The 21,125-nt window shown below is 36.9% G+C and overlaps 1 protein-coding gene and 1 pseudogene across 1 annotated transcript in view; both read right to left on the bottom strand.

Annotated features, from left to right (window-relative positions):
• The window catches only part of LOC122715102 (paired box protein Pax-6-like), a 115,582-nt gene extending 106,641 nt beyond the window's left edge, over positions 1-8,941 (bottom strand). The window contains exon 1 of the mRNA XM_043937031.1: positions 8,342-8,941. The gene's annotated coding sequence lies outside the window, so the exon portion shown is untranslated. The remainder of the gene's footprint in view (positions 1-8,341) is intronic.
• Positions 8,942-17,232: 8,291 nt separating this feature from the next.
• Positions 17,233-17,700, bottom strand: LOC122714325 (annotated as a pseudogene).
• Between the last annotated feature and the right edge of the window lie 3,425 nt (positions 17,701-21,125).

Below are 21,125 nucleotides of genomic sequence, written 5' to 3'. Positions count from 1 at the left end.
TTTTTTTTTTTTTTAAATTTAGACACATGTATATATATATATATATTCATACTCGTGTGTATCTATGTATATATAAATATATTCCCTTATTTTCGCAACGTCACACGAGGACGTCGCGTCGAGTGCTCGTAATTACCCTCCTCGCCTCCCCGTTGATGGCTAGGTGCAGCGTGCGGAGACTTGTCAGCGTGGATTTAAAAAAAAGAAAGAAAAGAAAAGAGGAGAGGGAGGGGGATAGAGATAATTAGCGAACGAACGAGAATCGAGGAAGGATAGGAGGAGAGGAAGGCTGTGTGTGCTTCTTTCCTCTTCTTGATCTGTCGCGAAGGAGGCGGGTGAAGAGGGGAGGTTCGCACCCCCCCTCCTCACTCGACGAGGTCTCGTGGGATTTCGAATAGAGGAGAGATACTTGTCGAGTATTATTATAAGGGGATTGTTGATTGTCGCGCTATTTGTGTCGATATATACTTTCGGAAGGGTGAGGAATATAAGTAAATGTTATAATATGTTGGTGATACAGTGAGGATTATTATTTTCAAGGATTATGCAAGTTTAATTGTTTTGTAATTAATCCCTTAAATTCGATTCTTGTTATTGTTAGAGCTATCAATTATTTGTATAGTACAAATACGATATACGTTACTCAATATTGTTTTATAACTAAATATATTCATAGTCTGCATTTCGAATTTTTAATTTAAATTTTTTCATTCGTACGAAGAATTTGAAAGATTCAAAGAATCTTTTATCGACATTTGTTAATTCTTCTGAAAAAAATACTGAAGAAAATATATATATATATTTTTACCAAAAATATATTAATCAATTTCGAATTTTTAATTTAAATTTTTTCATTCGAAGAATTTGAAAGGTTCAAAGAATCTTTTATTGGTTAATATTTGTTAATTCTTCTGAAGAAAATACTGAAGAAAAAATATATATTTTTTTTTCAAAAATATATTAGTCAGCATTTCGAATTTTTAATTTAAATTTTTTCATTCAGATGAAGAATTTGAAAGGTTCGAAGGATTTTTTATTGGTCGACATTTGTTAATTCTTCTAAAGAAAATACTGAAGAAAAAATATATATTTTTTTATCAAAAATATATTAGTCAGCATTTCGAATTTTTAATTTAAATTTTTTCATTCGAAGAATTTGAAAGGTTCAAAGAATCTTTTATTGGTTAATATTTGTTAATTCTTCTGAAAAAAATACTGAAGAAAATATATATATATATTTTTACCAAAAATATATTAATCCATTTCGAATTTTTAATTTAAATTTTTTCATTCGAAGAATTTGAAAGGTTCAAAGAATCTTTTATTGGTTAATATTTGTTAATTCTTCTGAAAAAAATACTGAAGAAAATATATATATATATTTTTACCAAAAATATATTAATCAATTTCGAATTTTTAATTTAAACTTTTTCATTCGAAGAATTTGAAAGGTTCAAAGAATCTTTTATTGATTAATATTTGTTAATTCTTCTGAAGAAAATACTGAAGAAAAAATATATATTTTTTATCAAAAATATATTAGTCATTTCGAATTTTTAATTTAAATTTCCATTCCGACGAGATAGAATTCGGGGATGGAGATTTATGGAATAATACGGTTCAAAGTGTCTTTTGGNAATACTGAAGAAAATATATATATATATTTTTACCAAAAATATATTAATCAATTTCGAACTTTTAATTTAAATTTTTTCATTCGAAGAATTTGAAAGGTTCAAAGAATCTTTTATTGATTAATATTTGTTAATTCTTCTGAAGAAAATACTGAAGAAAAAATATATATTTTTTTATCAAAAATATATTAATCAGCATTTCGAATTTTTAATTTAAATTTTTCCATTCGGACGAGATAGAATTCGGGGATGGAGATTTATGGAATAATACGGTTCAAAGTGTCTTTTGGAGAATAAATGAAACGAGAAGAGGGAACGAGGCGAAAGGAGAAGAATCTTCGTCGAGCGAACAATGATTCGTTTTCGTTCAAAGGGGCGGAGGGGGATGTAATCCGCGATAAAGGTAAAGTTAATAAAAAAAAAAAAAAAAAGAAGAAGAAGAAGAAAAGAAAAAAAAAAGAAAAAAGAAAACGCGCAAAGTGTCTGTCGTGCACACGCGTTGCTTTGTGAGCCGCGACGAGATGAAAAGACGGGAGGGGGGAGGAGGAGGAAGGGAAAGGAGGGGGAGAAGTAATGAACTAATTAGGACGCAATAAATCCTGAAATCGTTATTTTTCAGCGGAGCTGTCGGAGCACACGGGCGACAGAGGGTGGTCTCGCGTCTCAATGGGGCGGGGTTGCGTGAAAAAAAAAAAAAAAAAAAAAAAAAAAAAAAAATGAAACGCGAAACACGGTTCATCGTCGCCGACGATGGCGGCCTTTATTCGAAACGATCGCGGCCGCTACAAGGTGAATTGACGATTTTAAACCGCCGCTTGTGTCACGTGAATAACGGCAGTCGTCGAACAGACGATGATTCTATGGATCGAAAGATTCATGGATAGAAAGAGGAAAGAGAGATGAAGTAGTTTTATTTCGCAAAAAAAAAAGAAAAAAGAGTAAAAAGAAAAGGGGGAAAAAAAAATATAGAGTAGTCGAATGGATAAATAAATAAGATAATCGTCAAAGGAGGAGGAGGATGGGTTTAGAATTGTATTTTCTTTGAACCGAGTTATCGAATAAAATTATAAATATATTTGTACACTGTTTCGTATATAATAGATATCGATTGTAATAGGATATTTTTGTGATTATAATAAAAAAAAAAGGGAAGAATAAGAGAGATAAAGAGGAGAAAGGTATTCGCAAGAGGATTACCTCGGATTATGCGCAACTGAGCGCAAACAAGATCGTGCTTCTGTTTACAAGACACCAAGTCTGTCGATTTACCGACCTCCGATTCTCACTCTACTACGATTCCTCGATTTGCATTGCACCAATTTATTCTATATCTGTTAACAGATGTTGCTCTTATTACTTTCGCACGCAAATCGAATCATTCCATTACGTGTCTCGATATCCTACTATCAACACACATTATTATTACTATTACATCCATATCTAATTAAAATAAATTATATTACTTTCACAAGCAATAACAATAGCGTAATCGTCCACAATAATTTCATCGAGTAATTGTAAGCTGTCGAATACATATTTCGAGGAGAAAAAAATTTGAAAAAGAACGGATTGGAAGGAGGGCCTCGACTTTTTGAAACAACGAGAGATTTCATAACCAATAATAATCCACAATAATTTTATCGAGTAACTGTAAGCTATCCAATACATATTTCGAGGAGAAAAAAATCGAAAAGAAAAGGGTTGGAAAAATTCGAAAATCTTGGAGGAGGAGGACTTTTTGAAACAACGAGAGATTTCACAACCAATAATAATAATTGTCCACAATAATTCAATCGAGTAATTGTAAGCTATCATAATATATATTTCGAGGAGAAAAAAATTGAAAAGAAAAGGATTGAAAAAATTCAAAAATCTTGGAGGAGGAGGATCTCGACTTCTTGAAAAAACGAGAGATTTCACAACCAATAATAATAGCGTAATCCACAATAATTTTATCGAGTAATTGTAAGCTGTCGAATACATATTTCGAGGAGAAAAAAATTTGAAAAGAAACAAATTGGAAAAATTCAAAAATCTTGGAGGAGGAGGGCCTCGACTTTTTGAAACAACGAGAGATTTCACAACCAATAATAATAATTGTCCACAATAATTCAATCGAGTAATTGTAAGCTATCATAATATATATTTCGAGGAGAAAAAAATTGAAAAGAAAAGGATTGAAAAAATTCAAAAATCTTGGAGGAGGAGGATCTCGACTTTTTGAAACAACGAGAGATTTCACAACTAATAATAATAATTGTCCACATAATAATTTTATCGAGTAACTGTAAGCTGTCGAATACATATTTCGAGGAGAAAAAAATTTGAAAAGAAACAAATTGGAAAAATTCGAAAATCTTGGAGAAAAAGAGCCTCGACTTCTTGAAACAACGAGAAATTTCACAACCAATAACAACAGCGTAATCCACAATAATTTCATCGAGTAACTGTAAGCTGTCGAATACATATTTCGAGGAGAAAAAAATTTGAAAAGAAACAAATTGGAAAAATTCGAAAATCTTGGAGGAGGAGGGCCTCGACTTTTTGAAACAACGAGAGAAACAACGGGGGTCGGTGTCGCATACGGGCGGATCTCGTAACAGGTCTCGTATCCGCGAAAGCTAGCGGCGGCGGCCCATTATGCTTTACATTTCCGGCGAAACGCTGTTAATGGCGTGCAGCATCACCACCGGCAAACCAGCGCCGCTCCACGCACCACTCTCGAATCCACCCCCGTGTAATACACCCGCAGGAATTAACTGCTCGCTACGCGCTCTGACTTCCTGCCGCCATTCTGTCCCGCTTACGCGCATTAATTAATAATACTAGCGGCGGGGAAGGGTGGCGAAATTGTGAATTTATCCGAATTTAACGCGATTATATATCCTCGCTCCTCCTTTGTTTTTTTAATATCGCGGTTTAAAAGCTATTTCGGACTATTTCGCGTGAGAGATACGGCAGGTGTGTGAATTTTTTTTCAAAAAAAAAAAAAGAAAAATGTCTCTTCCACAGATATCGACGAATCTGTTTTCCATTATCTCGTAGAGAAACTCTGTATCCGTGATTTGTTTAATTTTGTTAAATTTCTTTCCCCTTGCAATTTGCCCCGCAATACTTTTATTTCAAAATTTTATCATTTATTCCATTTATTAAGGAAATTCATTTATTAAGGAAAGAGAAATAACGTTCCTAGGGGATATTTCGTACGTGTAAAATTATTTTATCAACAACGGAACTTTAAAAGATTAAATTAGGATAAATTATTATCCTTCTTCGTTTGTCCTACTTTTACGATAAATTATATACGCGAGAACGATAGAAATTTAGAGAAAAGGGAAGGAGTTTTAAAGCAAAATTTTTCACATTTCATACTTCACTTGTGTGTAAAGTCTCGTCGTGTAAGAAAGAAGATAAGAATAAGTGAGGATAAGTAGGAAAAATTTAACGAATTTAGGATAATTTATTTTCCTGTGATGGCAGTTTTTATATATAAAATAAATCGGTAGAACGGTCCATTGATCAACGTTAATGCACATACATATGTATATCATTTACACGATATCCACAGCTGCTTAACGACACGTTAATAATATGTATAGTTAACTGGCCGTTAAACGATTATAGATCTTATGGAAGCCACTCGAGGCGTGTAAAACGATTTGCTTTAATGCAATTCCGCTCTTCCAGGAGGAAAATCTCTACTTACATATGTTTTTACAACGTTTTCGCCTACGAATCGTGTTTGATGACGAATTATACGTTTCGTCATCTGCATTATCTTCGTAAAATTTCACCCAAATTCTGTTTCCATTTAATTTAATCCTGTTCGAAGAAACCCGACACGAAACAATTAACATAATAATTTTCACAAATATATTTTTATTCAACGTACTTTGTAATGTGCACAATTTGAAATTACTTCCTTGAAATTATTTCCTGAATTATTACCCTAATTGAATCAATCGTGATCACATCTGATCAAATTACCAAACTACTTACGCCAATTTGCCGATTCTTTGCCGCGGCAACCGAATCCAATCCGATTGTTCGGGACAGATGGGGTATAAGGGGTCGTAGAATCCAGTTTTCGAGACTGAGCTCGATCGGCTCTCCATCTACGCGATCGATCTCCGACTAAGAGGCCTCGTAAGGACGGGCGTGGAAAACAATTTTTAAGCGTCGAAACGGAGCGGGCCGCAGGCAGGAAAGGCTGCGCGAGCGAACAACGAACCCTCGACTCGGGGAAAGAGGCAGAGATCGCACAATGTGTGCGTCGAATGTCACCGCGGGGTGTCCAACACTTGTACATTCGAGGCATTCACCGCGGAATATACGGGAGCCCGTTTCGCTTCACGAGCTTTACACGGCCGAGTCGTGTAGTCTATTGCCTAATTACACCATAATAGTGTGCCAGCGATGCGATGAAAGAGAAACGGGGAAACCGGGGATATGCCAGGCAGACAGATATTCCGGGTGTATAACTAGATGTAATGTCGAGAAACTAGGAAAGGATTTGTCACGGGATAAATTATTTTTATTCGAAAAGGGAGAAATTTCTCTTTCATTATAAATGGGAAATATTTTTTATTATTAACGTATTTGATAAAGAAAAGCGTATTTGATAAAGAAATACCTACTGAATTGATTACGTAATAAAACTTTGTTAAAATAAAATTTGCAAAGAGGATATTAAAAATTTTTTTAGCTTTCAAAATTGATAATAATGATAATCTCCAATTAAGCATAATAAACAGAGACATCGTTACAAGCCAAGAAGTTAAATGTTAAATTCACAAATATTAATTTCTCAGACTAAGAAAATCTCATCCGTTAAATATTCGTATACGGACTTTTAAACAATTTTTTCGACAGATTAAACGAAAGATCTGCATCCATCTTATTAAATGTCCATTAATTATTAATATACCTTTTAGTAGATTTTAGTAGATTTTTAAACAATTTTTTTTCGTCGGATTAAACAAAAGAGAAAAATCTCACCCAGCCTGGAGTGGAACCACTGGGAAAGGGATGCGCGCTTCGTTGAAAAGCGGGAGAAACACGGAACAGAGACAGCAGGGCCCAACGTACCGTTCAATCACATTTATCCCTGATATAGCGCGCCCATAGAGGGCGTATTGTGCCTTAAGCTGTATTATACGCTACGTGTATGCAATCTGCATCCTCGCACACGCACCGCGTACTCGCGTTCACCGCTGATACTGACTATTAAGCGGCAAGACAAGCGCGAGGGTTGCTTCCTCCTTTCGGCGACGCGCCAAGGGGTGAGTATTTAGCGGAAACGCGTGTTACACCAGAGAGAGAGACAGAGAGAAAGAGAGAGAGAGAGAGAGAGAGAGAGAGAGAGAGAGTCACGTTTCTCGAAAACCGATTACGCAGGAGAACATGCCGCTTTTGATGCGAACGAGAGACATCGTTTAAACGATGAAAACGAATGATAAAATGGATAATCTGGAAAGAAGAGACGGTTTTTCTTTTCGCATAATACCGGATTCGGATTAACGTGTTAGGGAATGGATTTGTATACTACATTGAATTAAACGTCGTTTCAACGATTGAATTTTTGTTTGTGAAAAAAAAATCGGATCGTGTGGATTTTTAATTATTTTAAACGTATCGAATATTGTTTTGATATCGTAATATTATTGAAGAGTGATATAACGAGAGAGAGAGAGAGAGAGAGAAAATCGTTTAGCAACGAAGCTGTTTCGCATGAATTAATTAATGATATATTTTTAAAGATATGATTTTTTATACGTAGAATATTTAATCGTCAAAAAATATATATATATATATATATTCTAATTGAAGAAATATTTATTTTTATTATTTAAAAAAAAAAGTATTTTATATCGAGAATCAATAATCTGTTTCAAAAGTAAATTATTGCAAAATCGTGTTAACCTAAGTAGAAGAAGATTTCCTCTCATTAGTTACTTTTGAATAAGGTTGAAAATTCAATCAACTGAATTAATACCTACTTCTCAAGAGTAATAAAGCAATTAACTCGGGTTTTTATTGCTCGATCAATTAATAATTTCTCGATTCAACATTAATGATCTGAATCAAATAATTTTCTATGATAACTGATTATTGAATATGAACATAAGAGAATCCTGATTTTAATGTAAATTTTGTTTGTTTGTATTTCTCTAATAAAATCGCAAAAAATTTCGATGTCAATTTTTTCGATTTTCTCAATGTTCAATTAAAGTATTATATGATGTGAAAAACATTGCAATTTATCGATAAATATTTTAATATTTTTCTTAGATCTCTAATAGTGAAGTAATATTAAAAAATACGTATCATTGAAATAATCGATACACTTTTCGTACGTTCGTTCTTCGTATACTTCGTATTTTTAAAAGTTCCAAATTAGATTATTTATAAAACATCTTTCTCAAATCGCAAAAAGATAATCCAACGAAAAAATTTAAGCAAAAATTACATAATTAACAACGAACATGATACAACGAACTCTACGAAATTCTCGATTATTCATAAATGATAAAACCTAACCTAATCATCGAACTTCACGTTCGATTTTTAAAAGACCTTTACCAACGAACTTTTTACTGTATCAATACACATTACGTAAATATCAATCAATCTTTTCGCGTAGAATCGCAGGAAAATTGTTAAATAATACATAAATTCAATAATAACAAAGTCACGTGATTACGTACCAAAAGCTGCCGTCGGCCGACGCTGTCCTCCCAATCACCGTTCTCAGAGAGTAGCACGATGAATCCGGAATAGGCAACGTGGTATCGTCACACGATGGTGCACTTTGGTACAATTTTCACGAAAGCACGTGACGGCGTGATGTTCAGACTGCTACAGTCCACTCTCACGTGTCCCAAACACTGTTACAAAATCCCGCACGCAACTTTTCCTCTCAACGAACAACACCGGATCAAATCGAAACAAACCGAGATAGTACGAAGATCGATCGATCGATCTCTCTAACCGGCGAGATCGATATTCAGCTTATTTCCGAATATTACGCGTATTTATCGATCGTTGATGATTCCAAATAGATCGCGTTCCCCATATGCACTTTTCTCCACAGATCGAATCGATTCGATCCAAGACGAAGAATATCGAATCGAGATATATATATATCGATTATCGAGACCGTGCTCTCTCCTTTTCGATATATCGCGAGGAATTGATCGTTCGCGACCAAAATCCAACCTGGAACCTGGATCTCTGAACGTGCACGCAGAAATATGTAATATACGGGGGTGGCTCGTACGATCCGTACGAGCGCAGCACACGTGCTGCTCTGCAGCGTGATTCTTCTGCTTTCTTGGCTCTCTCTCTGTGAAGAGACCCCCGTGCGAACCTCCACACACGGGGGTTATAGAACGGTCGTGAGCGAGACAAAGACAGTAGCGACAGAGCGGGATAAAACGAAAGCGAGAGATAGAGAGAGAGAGAGAGAGAAAGACAGACAGATAGAAAATGAGACAGAGAGAGAGAGAAAGAGAGAAAGAGAGAGAGAGAGAGAGAGATGAAGAGCGAACGAGAAAGGGCGAGAGACCAAGAAGCCGGGAAAAGACGAGAGAGAAGCGGCGGTGAGCACTAGCGGGCACTGCTGGCCGTGGAAATATTATTAGGTAAAGCACACGCACGGACTGGCACGCAACGACTTGCGGACTCTCGTTGGGTCGTGCTCGCGACCCGGCGATTCGTGTTGGTACGTCGAGTACGTTGGACCAATGGGCGGAGGGCAACGTTGCCACCACCACCCTCCTCTGTATGGAACGGTGGGGATGCTGGCTCCGCTTCGTGACATCATCGATTCTGAATGGTGGAAATGCTCAACCGTGCGGAAGGCTCATCGGAGGGCGCGTGTTGTAGCCGAGCGCATGCGCTCAACCTCGAATCACGCAGCCCGGCGAAAAGGGGTACGTGCGATAAGTTCGCGCCAGATGGAGACCGACTGCCTGCTTGCACGCCTCGGTGTCCGCCTTCGAATTACTTTCATGGGCCGAGATCGTTACTTTTTTCCGTCGCATTTTTCTTTTTTCGCTCGCTTCTCTTGAAACCCTTCTCTTTGCCTCTTTGGCTTCGTCTTTTTCCTCGGAGAATATACATTATTTTGCGATTCGAAAGTTGGATTTCGCTTCGATATATCGATATATTGGATTATTCGATATTTGTGAAATAGATGGATCGTACGGAGCGCAGAATTCGAGAGTCAGAATGCGATTTCTCTTGTAGGTTTACTACTGAAATTCCACCTTGTCACTTCTTTAAAATTCTTATTAATTCTTAACTAAAGAGACAAACAAGTAGTGGAGGAAAGAAACTTAAAATACAAATTCGAATATTAATCGATTAATGAGCAAACACGTTTCCGCCGATCATCATTATTATCGCATCATTTTCTTCAATTCAATTCCAATTCTTGGTTGATTTATTCTATCGTCGTTCGTTACATAAATATAATAATCTTGAAACCCGATCTCCCCTCAAATGTCTCAAATTCGTCGTCACGAGCACCACGTTTACACCAGTCTCATTATCTCACCTTGGAGTTCCGCAAAGGAAGGCACCGTGAACGTATTAAAATCTAATTTCCAGTGGCCCCCTTTGCTTGAAAACGGTGTCTAGTCACGCGTGGCTCGGTTGTGGGTGCTATGCACTTGAAAGTACGCAGCGCACGCAGGGGGTGAGTCACCCTCTCTTCTTCTGTCACAAGCTCCCACACAGCCTACCCCGCGAGCCGCTTCGCGACGAGGGGTGGCCCGGTGGGGAAAGGAATAACTGCATCAACCCCTGTCAGTGGCGCGCGCGTTTAGATCCTCCCTTTTGCTAAGAAACAAGCTCGTTTCACACGAAACACCTCGCGTATAAAGCGTTAGAAATGGATTCTTCTTCTTCTGTTCGACGTCTCGAATACGCAAGCCTCGAAGATTCTTCTCGTCTCTGTTTTCCACACAAACTGTCCCCGGTTGTATTTGAGGGTAAACTTATTTATTAAGGATTTGTAAGCAATTTAATCTTGCATTCGATGAAAATGAAAACGTAATTGAAAAGAGAAAAGAGAAGAAAAAATTGGAAGAAACATCTATAATGAAATTTACGAAATTCGTTTATTTTGTATTTACAAATTGACAAATGATAATTTATTAAGATTGTTACAATTTAATAGAGTTTTTGATAAGAAAATATTTTTATTTTTTTAATGGGATAGAAGCAGCTTTTACGTTACGTCGTGTGTATTTTAACAGAATCATTAGTGGAGCAATGACCAACTGTTCCGTCGCTTGCGCGCAAATTAGATCAAATAAAATCAAGTGACTCGTGAAGGACGAGATCGATGAGGCTTTTTTTTTTCTCTTCTCTTTTTCCTCTTCAAGCGAGTAATTTTTTTTCTTGGTAATATAACTTTTAATAGAAACAGAAATAATTTCTAAGATGTAAAAATATATCTTTTGCGATTATCCAATTTTAAATATCGATCGTAAACTCGTATCGAGTTCGAAGCAAGGTTTTTAATTTAGATAAGAACCGTTCAACTTTTTGACTTCGGATTCTTTCCTTAATAATACACCTGTGTAACTAGGTGACTTTTATCTCTGAAATATTTTCCTAATAGTCAATATCACACGATAAAATTGTATAACATCGTACACTCGAGCGATAAAAAAATTGTTTTCAATCCATTCCAAAATTATTCTCCTTATTTTCCTATCCTTTGTCTTGCAATAAAAAATATATACTCGATCGAAATCGTTCCGTCCTCATTTCGACGAGTACAAATCCAAAACCTCGCAGACGATTTATAGCCGAAAAAAATTTGGAAGGAACGAAAAAAAAAAAAAAAATCGGAAAGCAGCAGAAAATGTGAGGAAATATCGGGTGCGAGTTTTAAGTTTTTAAGAGGCTTGCCTTCGATATTCGCGTAGGCCGGCGGAGGCTGTAAGGAGGCTGCAAGTCACGATGTGAAGCCAGCTTTAGGAGATCCACGCTGTGGAAGTAACGCGTTTCGATTTTGCGTTAGCTCAGCTACGCGTGAATCCAGCCAAGGTCAAGTCGTTCCCCGTTTCCGAGCATCCCTCCGCCGCTCGGCTAAGATCGATTCTAACGAATTTCATATCTAGGGTGGATCTGCATCACCGTAGGATAATATTTCGACGTTGGACGCGGATTAGTCACACCTTCCTTCCTTTTCCTCTTGCTTTTTTCCTCTTTTTCTTTCTTTCTTTTTAGCACGAGATAAGAGAGAAGAGTTTCGAGTTTTACGCAAGATTTAGATTTTAAATGAAGAACGACCCGAATATTTTGTATATGTAATGATTATCCATGCGCGACGAATAGAATTATTATTCGGTAAAATATTTGGAAATGTGATCGAGTGCAAATATATGTATAGGTGCGTATCTCGATAACGAGGTTAATTACGCATTGATGAATTGTAAATTGACAAAAATATTTTCTATGCTTGATATTGTATGTTTGATATTGTATAGTATCGAAAAGTCGATAAGAGATTATGTAAGTGTTTTTTTCTTCAACAAATCTCTTTTCAACGTATTCAACAATAAATATTAAACCTTTTAATTTCTCTCTCTCTCTCTCTCTCTTTTTTCGAGTACGTATAGAAGAGGGGAAAACATTTGGAGAATACATTTTTGTAGTAAGTGAAAAGTGACTGTTCAAAAGTAACTTTCCCTCTCGACGTCAAGTGTCCATTTTCCGAAAAAATGACTCTTCGAGAGAATTTCAAATTTACGATATATCCAGAGTATTTGAAAACTTCCATAACTTGAACTATGTTAACCGAGTTTCTTGAGTTTCCAAAAGATTCCAAAAGTATCCACGCAAGAAAAAGAAAATTCTTAACGATGGATGGATTAATAATTCTTCAACAACTTTTTGGCAAGTACTTGAAGTAAATAAAATAAAATTTCACGAGTCTGAAAATCAATCCGTGTATTTCTTTCCTACTAGAATATATGAAAGGAGCGTACGATGAATTTTATTAACTCGCTTAAAAAACTTTCCACTCGGTTACCAATTAATTCAAAAAGCGATCCATCTTTTGATCCATCCCCTTAACGAAATTCCAAGTACCAGCACAATTAAGCTAAAAATTAAAATACTCGATTCTCCTTACCACTTGGCCCAATCCAAAATCCTCAAAATCCATCGATCCCCTCCCAACCCCTCCCCCGATGACCTGCTTCCTCCATTCAAAACGTTCCAATTACAACCGATTACAACTTCTCCTCCTCCAACTGCAACTCTGTCTCCAGCAACTCTGTCGAGTTAACACAATTTCACGAGCGTTTTGATAAATTTTTACTCAGCGCGCGGTGCTTAGCGCTGTGGGAAGAGGAGGAGGAGGAGGAGGAGGAGGACAGGTGAAAGGCACAAGGCAGGGCGCCACGGCGCGCAGAGAGCGCGAGAAGGAAGGGAGAGGGGAGGGAAAGAGCGGGCAGAGAGGGATAAAACAAACAAATTAACGTCAGAGTTGGTTGTTTATTGTTGGGTGGGGACACGGTAACCACGCCTTTGTCAAGCACGCCCTCCGGAGCGTTACATTCCCCTTTTCGCCCCCCTCCCCTCCCCCCACCACCATCAACGCCCCTGACTCAGTCAGTTTCAACCCCACTACGGGCGTGCAGCGGCCGGTGGTGGAAATGACGTCAGTGTACGCCAGCATGCAACAGGCGGCTGCCACGAAACACACTCCTATAAAACGCTTGTTCCTATCTGGAGACATTGGCGCTCCAATAAGTCAGCGTTGGATCCCCCGATTTTCTTTTTCTTTTTTTTTTTCTTTTTGAAGAGTCGTGGAAAAAATATATCTCTTCAACTAGACGTCAAGTCAAGTTGGAAGAAAGGATTCTTTTTATTAAGTTATGTGTTAATGGACGATCGAGCTTAACGAAGCGATACAAGTAAAAGATGTTGGAAGATATTGGTTAATCGCGCATAATAATTTTGGTGTAATCATATTGTAGCGATAAAACGAGCAATTCTCGAAGGCAAGATCTGAAAAATATAATATCCTCGATTTTCCAATTCTTTTCGGATATATCTTACTTTACATTCTTTTAGGACGAACGATCTTGATAATTTTCCTTCTCTTTCTTTTTTTCCAATCTTAATAATTATTTACAACTTTATGACTCGCGAATAAATACGAGAGTTCTCTTTCAGAGAGATAGAGAAAGAGAGAGATAGAGAGAGAGAGAGGGAGGAAGTGTTTGAAAAATGAAAGCGCGCGATACCGATAACGACGGAAGGACAGGATGATTTCGTAGAGTCAAGGTGGAAGGAGGATGGAAGGAGGAGGTTTCGGACGGTTTGCAGCACGGATTGTAAATTATACCGGGCAGATAGAGAGAAATTCATGCTCTGATGACGCAGCGTTAACCACTCTCCGGTCATGCGATGATCAAAGGTAACAGTAATGGCCCGTGAGAGGATACCCGCTTGTATTTCGCCTAATATACTGCTGGCTAAATGCTGACGCGATTTCGAGAGAGTTGCCGCTATCCCATGGAAGATGGGATAGATTCGCTGGCAGGAGAGAGAGAGGGGGGGAGGGAAGGACGAGCAAGAAAGGGGTAGGTTTAAGCGAAAGATCGGTGTAATTGCGAAATATTGGCTTGAGAATTTCAAAATTCAATTTTCAAATGTAAATGCAAGAGGGAGAAGTGAAGAATTATCGCGCTGTTCGAGAATACATAATTTTCAATAAATAACGTTCACAGCGTTTACCATTTAAATTTTAATATACCATAATTTAATTTAATTAAATTAAATATATATCGATTCTAATTATTCCATTCGAATTTTAAACTACAAACATTCACTTAAATTGTTCTTGATCAAAGCTACTTAAACTTATTTATCTCGTTAATATATAATCGTGTATCAAGTTTTGTTATTACTTTAGAAACTTTATAAACAGTCAACTGATCGATTAAATATCAATCGATTGTAATAAGAAAAAAAAAAAAAATAAAGAAAAAGATCTGTTACACGGGGGAGTGGAAGAAGCAAGAAAATTCGAAGAATCGAATTATGCAGGGAGGTAAAGGAATATGCATAGAGAGAGAGAGAGAGAGAGAGAGAAGGGGATGGAAGATCATAAATTGTTGGAGCAACGTGTGTACCTAACGTGGTGCACGCACGGTCGAGCGCGAGATCGCGCTTAGCATGCCTTTCAAAAATTTCACACATTACCGATCTTCCACCACTCTGCAAGTCGATCCATCATCTCGCCAGTTTACCGCAGGAATCCACGAAAATTATCCGATAACGCGCCACCCATCTCTCTCGTTTGTCTTTGCCGGCCGTCTATCATCGCACCATTCCTCTCTCTTATTCCGTCCTTATCCCTCCTCTCACTCTCTCCCTCTCTCTCTCTCTCTCTCTCTCTCTGTCGCTCCCTCCTTCGCCATTTTCTGGATGATGGACGCCGCTTCTGGATCGGTTCTGGTTGAATCGGCGTAGTAACGGACGATTAACAACTAAATCGTGGAAAGAATTTTGAAGAAGTTGGAGTGATGCGCGTTTTTTAAAAGACTTTTTTCGATCGATACGAACGAAATATCTGTTGCGCGTGAAGGGCAGCGTGTCGAATTGAAACGAATCTTTCTTCGATTGTAAGAAAATATTATAAGAAAAGTTGAAGGTATTAGACGACGAACGAATATCTATATAATCTAAATACAAATTCTAATCTGAATGTGGATAATTTGAAGATTTATTGGATCAGAGAAGGAAGATTGAATTTATTGAAATAAAATATATATATATATATATATATATTATTCAATTACACAAACAATTACAACAAACTAGAATTCTCAAGGAAATAAACGTCTTCTAACTTTTTTTTTCCAACGATAAAATTCCAAATTTCAAGACGCAGAATATATATTAATCAAAGATCAATCAAGAATTAAAATTATTGGTTAAATCTCTGGAAAAATCTTGTCACAGACGTAATACACGCGCGTGTATATCCAGAGCGAAGACGAACTTTAATAAAGCATGAACAAACGCGGGTACATCGTGTACTCTGGGGTGTCGAATAATAGGGTGTTCGGGTTCGGTATCGCTATAATGGTGTTTCTCCCTCTGTCTCTCTCTCTCTCTCTCCCTCTTTCTCCCCCTGCTGACAATAGGTCGGCCAGGTCAAGTGTGCGTATACTAATCATGTTCCTGGTCAGGGCCGAGGTCCGAAAATGTAGCGAGGAAATGCGAACTATGCACGAGGCACAATGCCCCCCTCGCACTTTCGACCAGATGCCATGGATATTCGGAGCCTGGGACGCCTACGGTACGGCGTTGCCACCATGCTCGAGAAATACAGGGAAATGATAGGATTTCGCGCCTAAGAAGTTTCGAGAATTTTTATTGCAATATTGCAAATCGATCGTATCGCGATTATGCGTTATTATTCCAAGATATTTTTACGATCTTTTATTCGATTTACTCCGTTTTAGAATCTTGTCATTAAAAGAGATATTGGATTAGAAGATGTTACTCGAAACTCGTGTATCAAATATAAATATATTCGGACAACATTCAAATATTAGGATTAGGGCCTTTTATTCAAGGCAAACTTAATTTATTTGAAATTCGTGATTATTCGTTAATTATTATTCAAATATTATGGTTAGAGCTTTAAGGTTTCTTTTGTTCAAGATAAATTTTAATATTTTGTGTTATTATACAGAAAATACAACGAATATAATCAAATACTTATTCATCGCTATCATTCAAATATAATCAGGATCTTTTATTTAATTTACTTCGGTTACAATCTTATCATTAAAATATTAAATTAAATTAAATTAAAAATTCTAAACTCGAAACTCGTGTATCAAATATAAATATATGGACAACATTCAAATATTAGGATTAGGGCCTTTTATTCAAGGCAAACTTAATTTATTTGAAATTCGTGATTATTCGTTAATTATTCGTGATTATTCGTTAATTCGATTATTCGTTAATTATTATTCAAATATTAGAGCTTTAAGGTTTCTTTTGTTCAAGATAAATTTTAATATTTATTATCTTGTGTTATTATGTAGAAGATACAACGAATATAATCAAATACTTATTCATCGCTATCATTCAAATATAATCAGGATCTTTTATTTAATTTACTTCTTTTTATAATCTTATCATTAAAATATTAAATTAAATTAAAAGATGCTGTTCGAAACTCGTGTATCAAATATAAATATAAGGACACATTCAAATACTAAAATTAGGGCCTTTTATTCAAGCTTAAAAAACTTAATTTACTTGAAATTCGTGTATCAAAAATGAGATACAACGAATATAATCGAATACTTGTTCAAATTCGTTAATTATTCGTTAATTATTATTCAAATATTACAATGGTTAGAGCTTTAAGATTTCTTTTGTTCAAGACAAATTTTAATAAATTTTAATGTTATCTTGTGTTATTATGTAGAAGATACAACGAATATAATCAAATACTTATTCATCGCTTATTATTCAAATATAGTCACGATCTTTTATTTAATTTACTTCGGTTACAATCTTATCATTAAAATATTAAATTAAATTAAAAGATGCTACCTCGAAACTTATATGTAACTCGAATATAAATACATCGAGATTAATCGGAAAGAAAAGTATTGTCATGGATGATGAGGAGATGTCTGTACCTGTGGCCATAAGCTGACGCGGGCAGAACGTAATACCTGGCATTCTTCGAGGCGAAATTCGAACACTGGGCCAAGTTTCCCACATCTTCCCTTTCGGAAGAGGGGGTGGATCCACCGTACGAGAGACGACAACGAACACTTTCCACCACGTCCTCTATTACGGGATCAATGTCGAGAAGTATCGGCGAGATTAGAGAAAGGCGGATGGTTTTATGCGATGGCGTGGCGAGGAGGTTGAATGTCGCGTGGGATCGCGTAGGATTAAAATCGAGTAGCAGCCTCTCCTTTGCCAAGGGTGGAAACCCATTCCGCTTCGAAAAGCCTCTCCAAACGTAACATTTAAACCTTCTCAAAAAAAAAAAAAAAAAAAAAAAAAAATAGTGTTGCGTAGATCAGAAATAAAGTGCACGTATTATTTATTTATCATCGTTCTGGAAATAAGTCTCTGCGTAATAATAGAAAAGCTAAAATTCGAATATTTCAAAGAATCGTAAAAATTATCATGAAGTTACGTTAGATCGATCATCCAAGATTGAAAGCTAAATATTGTCTTATACGTACAATTATTATCCTAATTGAATACGAAATTATAAATCAAAGTATATACCGTTACAAATCGTAATTACTCTATATGAGAAATAAGAAAATTTTTAGAATACTCTTGCCTAAACTGATCCATCATTTTGAATTACTATACGACAAATATCACGGTAGGAAGAAAAATTGATTTCCTTTCACCAATCAGATCCTTTCACGGTGCGTCAATCTCCTATTTTCATATATCAAAAATTAAAAATATATATAAAATCAAAAATTCAGCAGGAAAGAATATCGTCGACGAGAAGGGAAACTCACCCCTTTCGCATTGCGTCGAGGATGTTTACACGCGTAACAAGCCCCGAATCGCGAAACGACACTTTGAAGCGTCGCATCTGCGGTTACCCAGAAAAAGAAGTCCAGCGTGGAAAACGGCTACTGTCGCTCTATGCCGTTTAATCCCTTCGCACGGCCCCCCCGCGTGGCTGTCCCGCGACCGTGCCCCGTAACGCGATTTGGAGCGAGCAGATTTTAAATCCGAGAGGTGCGCATGTATTCATTGTGAGTCGATTCATCCCTACCCTCTTCCCACCACCTCCCTTCCCCGTGTCTTTGTGCACCGTCTTCGACGAGGCAAGGTGGACCGGCGTGGATATTGTAGCCTTCCTTTCGCCCTTGGTAAAAGTATTCCTTGGTTAAGTGGGTATTTTGCCCCGTCGAGTGGTGGTTGTTCGGGAGAGAAAAAGAATGTTTTGTCGCGTTTTGTTGCGTGCGCGGTGCAAGAGTTGTCTACTATTATTGAGCGTGAGTGGAGGGTTTGGGATGTTGCGTGGGCCTGCTTCGAATTGAATGGTGTATAGATGTAGATTTAGAAGGGTGGTAAACGCGCAAGCGGGATTAGGTTTGATCTTTCTCACGGAAATATTGAAATAATAAATTATCGTTTGTTATTTTCTAATTTTTAACAATTCAAAAAATTTGCAATAATATAATATAATAATATCATTTATTAAAAGGTTTTCTTTGCTACCAATATTCTGAACAATATTTTTCCCTATAATGAATTCTGTTTATGTAACAACGATATAAGGCTAAGATATAAGTAAATTGATCCTAACCTTACTTTTATAATATCCGTGTATAATGAGAATCGAATGCGGATGAAAGATTTGTGCACAATGCGTAGATTTGGTATGACAAATATATCCATCAAACAAGATAATTTGATCGCCGCGCGTTCATCTTCCTCTCCTTCAAAAAAAAAAAAAGAATTCCNCTCTCCTTCAAAAAAAAAAAAGAATTCCGCATACCTTAACAGCATCCGCTGCAACCTAAACCCCTCCCTCAATGGATCAACGAGGATTCCAAAGTGGTGCAAAAATTCTCACGGGATCGTTCTTACGTGGAAAGAGCGATCGGCACATGGGGCGGTGTGATTTTCATCGTCGTGGACATCATCGAAGGTGGTCCATTTCCCATCGACGGTCATCTGCCATCCTTCGAGGATGTTAGGTATCCTCCGGTTGGATAGCGTGTCCTCGTTATTCAACGGCAGGTGACCGGTCGATGGGTCATCTTATACGCGGTGCCGCGCGTTTTTTCCTTTCGAGCCAACGTGTCTAGGATTTGCACGCCGTTTTCTGCGCCTGTGAGAGAAGCGCGATCCTCCTCGAGGCTAATGTTACGCTTCTAGGTGGTTCACGGTTTCACCTCTTCCCTTCTTCCTTTTTCTTTCCTTTTTTTTTTTCTTCTTCTTCATAACACGAGCCTCGAGATCGTTTACACACGGCTAGTCCTTCTTTTTATGCGAGAGACACAGGATCGGTGTAATTACTTCGAAATTCTTCACGACGAATGATTGTTTCATTGGATATGGAGGTACGATTCTAATTTTTAATTTTTTCCACTAGTCAAAATCGAGTTCAAGATCATTCGAATAATTAAACTTGTGTTCCATATGTGTGCTCTGAAATTGAAAGATAATTCGTATTAAATTTTTGTATAAAAAATAATAATACGTATTAGATGGTAAAATTTTTAAAAGTTAAAAAAAAATAAACGAATTAAAAAAAGTGTACGTATATATAACGAAATTATCCGTGTTAAAAAATTTAGGTTAGGTTATATTTTTCGTAATCATCGGCCGTATCGTAAAAACTTCTCTCCGCTTTTTAATCTCCTTAAGACATTTGCAAAGTCTATGAATATCGGAGTTAGGTAATGCATGCCGAGGCACGTTAAGGTACATGCTTGTTGGCGTCTGTCGCGTGCATATTTGCGCGCAAAAATCGAGGCACGGTGTTCGGTTTCGCGAATGTCTGCTGAGTCAGGAACCCGACCATCGATCACTTATTGTTAGCGAGCGAACACCCGTCGTATCGCGACTGCACTTATTTGCTTCGACACCCTTTTCGCCGACACAATTCTGTCATTTCCCTAAAAAAGTACCGATACTGATAGATTCGATTCCGCTTCGCCGATCCCCATATGTGATCTTACGATTATTATTTCTCTCGTCTATCGAAGTGATCGTCGAATTTGCTCATACTGAAATGGAAAAGAATTATTTGTAAATATATATGCTAGATCTTTCATTTGTCTAAAATCAAAATTATATAATATATAATTACGTATATCTGTTAACAATCATAACCTCTTTGTAATCAAAATTATATATATATACATGAAAATACGTCGAAATCAATCCAATCGCAATCCCTTCTATGATACATCTAATTCTCATTATTCGCTATTTCGATTCTAATCGACCTAAAATGATATATATATATATATATATATATATATATATGTTTAACCACATATTGCAATTCACTAATAACCTCGTAACCTCGTAATGTAACTACGTACGTTAAATTATTTTCGTCACAACCTCAACTTTTTATCGCTTCAAAATTAAACTAATCATTCCTCCGATATATCTATTTATATTCAATTCTAATCCATTAATTCCAATAATTCAAAACGCTTCGTCAACAACTATAACCTCTCCAAAATCGAACGGCACGTTTTCCAAAACGCGTCGAGATCGATCCAACAGCCTCTTTCTCTCCTCGAATATTACCATTTCACCCACTTTCCCGAAAAACAATCATCGTTCAGCTGCGAATTCGTCGCGGCTCGAGCCGATCCCATCGCGAACAATAAGCGGGATTATAATCGGCGTGGACGAGCAGCACGCGGCGAAAATCCACTCGCTCCGTGTACGCAGCACACGTCACCGATTCGAACGCCA

Source organism: Apis laboriosa, unplaced genomic scaffold, assembly GCF_014066325.1.
Source record: "Apis laboriosa isolate Shangri-la unplaced genomic scaffold, ASM1406632v1 scaffold112_cov148, whole genome shotgun sequence".
NCBI lineage: Eukaryota > Metazoa > Arthropoda > Insecta > Hymenoptera > Apidae > Apis > Apis laboriosa.
This window is presented reverse-complemented; position numbering and strand designations above follow the sequence as displayed.